Here is a 4,813-nt window from a genome sequence, read left to right as displayed (position 1 = left end):
CCTTCCTCTTTGCTCCCAATCTTTGCATTCTGATCACTGGTAATGATCAATACATCTTAATTGCATGTTTGATCAATTTCAGATTGAAGAAGGTGGTAGAATTATTCTATTTCATCCTCACTGGCTTTTGTGATTGGTGCATAAACTTGAATAATAGTGGTATTAACTGGGCTTCCCTGTAGGCACATGGATATTATCCTATCACAGACAGCATTGTAACTCATGACTGATTTGCATATGATCTTTTTGACAATGAATGCAACACCATTCCGCTTCAATTTGTCATTCCCGGCATAGTAAACCATGTTGTTGTCAGAATCCAAGTGGCCAATACCAGTCCATATCAGCTCACTAATGCCTAAGATACTGGTGTTTATACGTTCCATTTCATTTTTGACAATTTTTAATTTTCGTACATTCCATGTTCCGATTATTAATGGATGTTTACAGCTATTTCTCTTGATTTTGAGTTGTGCCCATCAGGAAATGAAGGTCCCGTGGGCTTTTCTCCTATAGGCTTTACTCCTTTTGCGGCATCACAGTCAACTCTACTTTGAGAAGGCAGCTCTTCCCCATTCACATTTTGTGTGTCTTCCAACCTGAGGGGCTCATTTTCCAGCACTATATCTGACAGTGTTTCTCTGCTATTCATAAGGTTTCGGTGACTAAATATTCGGAAGCAGTTCATCACTCCTTCTTCCTGGTCTGTCTTCATCTGGAAGCTCACCTGAAACCTGTCCACCATGGATGACCCTGCTGGTATTTAAAATACCGGTGACATAGCTTCCAGAATCACAGCAACTCACAAGCCACCACAGTGTGACAAACTGACAGACAAGTGGTGGATTCTAAAATTAGTATCTTCTAAAATTAGTCTCTTTAAATATACAAGTTACACTTTCTAAAATGTATTCAAGTTTTGTCATTAATCATAAATTCACATAGACTTTATATTCATGATTTGGTATGTCTTTGTTTATATTTTTTCAAAATGGATATTTATATTCTACATTTTAAAAATCAGCTCCACCGTGTTATGTTATGTTTGCTTGTTTTTCTGCTTGTTTGGGTGGATAGCCTTAATTCTAGGCAATAATCCCATTTGAGCATGGCCACCTAGGTTTCTAGGTTGTACAACAGAAAGGTAGCCAATATCGTTGGATTGTAGTGAACACTCCATGTTATGTTTTGTTTGTTTGTTTGCAGTGAGCAAGAGGGCAGAAAAGTAATGGAGAATCAGATCACAGAGGACTTTGAAGGTAACTCTCAGCACATTGGTTTTTACTCTGAGTGGAATAAGGATCCATCAGATGTTTTTGACTAGGGGTGATGTAATCTGATATCAGTTTTAAAATGATCATTCCAGATACCCTGTGGGGAATAAATTGTAGGACATAAAAGGTAAAAGCTGGAGACCATCTATGAGATAATGACTCCCCAAGTGAGAAGTGATCCGAGCTGACAGCAAGTAGATAGCAAGACATAGATTTGGGATACATTTCAAAGAGATTCCTGACAGATTAATTTGTGAAGTTTGATGAAGGGTTATGGATGAATCCAAGGGTTTTTTGTTGTTGTTGTTGTTGTTGATCAATTAAGACGGAAAGACTGTAGGTCTAATAAATTTTCAGTTGGTTGTTATTGTTGTTAAGCACCATCAAGTCGGTACTGACACATAACCATCCTATGCACAACAGAGCAAAACACTGCCCAGTCCTGGGCAAACTTCACAATCTTTGCTATTCCTGAACCTATTGCTGTTGCCACTGTGCCAATCTATCTTGTTAGTGGTCTTCATTTTTTTCTCTGACCCTCCACTTTACCAAGAATGATATCCTTTTCTGGGGACTGGTCACTACTGATATTATATTCAAAGTATGAGAGACAAATTCTGGCCATCCTGGGTTCCAGGGAGCATTCTGGCTGTATTTCTTCCAATGCGGATCTGTTTCTTATTTTAGGAGTCTATGGCACTTTTAATATTCTCCTCCAACACCATAACTCAAAAGCATCAATTCTTCTGTGGTCTTCCATATTCACTTAGTCCTAAAACTGATATATTTGCTCTTCAATACTTTAAAGATGACTTGTGTAGCAAATTTGCCTAATGTAATCCTTCATTTGATTTCTTTACTGCTGCTTCCATGAGTACTGATGGTTGATCTGAGCAAAAATGTTTCTCCATTTATTATGAGGTTATTTATTGGTCCAGTGGTGAGGATTTTTGTTTTCTTTATATCGAGGTGCAACCCATACTAGAGGTTGTAGTTTTTGGTCTTCATCAGTAAATATTTTAAGTCCTCCACTTCCAGCAAGCAAGGTTGTATCATCAACTAAGTTTGCAGCAGTGAGTGATAAATCAAGGTTTCACTTTGGGACAGGTTGTATTTGAGAGCTGTATGAAAGTTTGAATTTTCATGCCAAAGTTTTCAGTAACTCCAAGAAGAACTCTTAGATTCTTTGATCTGTTTAGTACTAGATTGGAATTTAGCATTACACTTCAGATATTGCCAGGAAGAATTATTTTCCAAACCAATTTCATACTGGCCACTTAGCTACTTTAAACTGCTCTTCTGCAGTTCCTACTAAATCTCATAATATACACCATACTCTCATTGCAGACAAAGCTAGAAAATATTTCACCCTTTCAGCATTTTGTTTTTAATTTTTGCACAGTGCCTGCAGGGAAAAAACAACTTCCTTTGATTATAATTAGGCAGTGTGACTGTCAGTCTTTACTAGGATCAGACAGCCTCAGGAAGAAACCACCAGGATCTTACTATAGAAAGGCATTGTTTTCTCAAAAATAGTCACAAGGAAAAAAAAAAAAAAAAAAAACATAAAAAGTAAGAAACAAGGTAGAAGATTCTGTTAAACAGAAAAAAAGTTTCTACAGTAAGGGGGACAATTCCTAAGTCTTGGGGCAGTGAGATCACATTACATTATTACTATTCAGGGAAAGTTCAGATGCTGTCCTCAACAAAGAGAAGTGATTGAGCCCCTTAATATGTCTCCATAAATTTCAAGGGTAATAAATCCCCCTAAAAACCACAGCCATTGGGTCAATTCCTAATCATAGTGACCCTCCATTCAACCTTAAACTCATAACAGTGAAAACACTTCAAATCCAAGATGATTCCTTAAACCATGAAAATATTTTAATATTCTTTTCTAATCTATTATGGATAAAAACATATTTACTAGAGAGTATTATTAGTTCTTAGCAATTGAAGGAATGTTGATATTAACAGCGTTATTTATAGTGATGTTGTTGTGAAGTACCGTTGAATCGGTTCCAACCCATAGCGACCCAGTATAGGGTTTCTGAGGAGTGGCTGGTGAACTTGAACTGCCAAGCTTTCAGATCAAACTGTTTGCAATCTGGCACATTAACCCACAGCGTCACACCAGGACTCCATTTATAGTGATAGCTGCTATTTATTGAGCTATCTTTATGTACCAGAAACTGTGCTCAGTGTTTTATTATATTTCTTTTAAGACTAAAAATAGCTCTATCAAGCAGAATTATTATCCACATTTTGCAAATAAAGGAAATAAGAAGCAAAGTAGTAGCAGATCTGGGATCAAAAAGATCTGATTTCAAACCCATTACTCTAAACACCTAGAGACCTGGTGTGTCACTGTAGGATAAGCACTTGACCTCAAGGTCAGTTTGAACTGCAAGGTTGAAAGTTCAAACTCAACAGCTGCTCCTCTAAACCCTATACAGGGTGACTATCAGTTGGAACGGACCAGATGACACTTAACAATAAGATCCTTCTTGGAACTCTGTACAGGGTTGCTGTGAGTCAGAATTGACTATATGACACTTAACAATGACAACTCTTACCACTGTACGATACTCTCTATTTTTCATTTAGTATGATGCTATGTTAATTTAACAAGATAGATATTATCATCCCCATTTTACAAATTTGAAATCTTGGCCTTGGGGATGTTAAAAAATTTAGAGAGTAAGTTGCAGAACTAAGACTCAAACACAGAATGGTCTGACCTTGACCACAATACTTGTGGTCTCTTGCTTGTGCTATGCTGCTGAATATTTACATGATTCTCCAAGACTCGAAGAGTTAATATAATTAAATCAGTCCATAATGGATATAATAACATCAAAACAAAAGTCATCATAAGAAGCATGTTGTTGTTAAGTGCCGTCGAGTCATTTTTGAACCATAGCGACCCTGTATAGGGTTTCTGAGGAGCAGCTGGTAAGCATCAACTGCTGACCTTGTAGTTCAAATGACTTTGCAGTCCAGTGCTTTAGTCCACAGTGCCACACCAGGATCACGAGCCACAAACGGGCTACTACGTACAATGTTAGTCATTGCTCTCATGTCAGCCAAGTCCTAATGATGGTGGCAGATGTATGAGGCTATTATATGTTGGCACTATTATTTATTTCAATCATTCCAGTTACTCTTTCTTTGACTCATTGCTCATCAAGCAACATTTTGATTTTAATTTGTCTTCCCAGGTAGCTTTCCTACAGCACCAGCTCTTATATCTATGACATTTGTTTTTCTTATTTTAATGACTTTGTTGTTGTTATTAAGAGCCATTGAGTTATTCTGACTCATAGTGACCCTGTATAAGGTTTCCAAGAAGCAGCTGGTGAGTTTGAACTAGGAAACCTGATAAACAGATCTATTTCCTTGTGAACTTAGTAGCACAAGTCTCCTAGGGTAACTTAGTAACTACCTAATCAACTTTTTGGATATGCAGTCTAGTGATTAGACCCTGAATTACATATAAGGATTACCCTCAAAAAGTACCACTCTGTTTAAAGGGACCA

This window comes from Chrysochloris asiatica, unplaced genomic scaffold (genome assembly GCF_000296735.1).
Source record: "Chrysochloris asiatica unplaced genomic scaffold, ChrAsi1.0 scaffold00136, whole genome shotgun sequence".
In the NCBI taxonomy this organism is placed as follows: Eukaryota; Metazoa; Chordata; class Mammalia; order Afrosoricida; family Chrysochloridae; genus Chrysochloris; species Chrysochloris asiatica.
The sequence above is the reverse complement of the archived record's forward strand: the minus strand, read 5'-3'. Positions refer to the sequence as shown.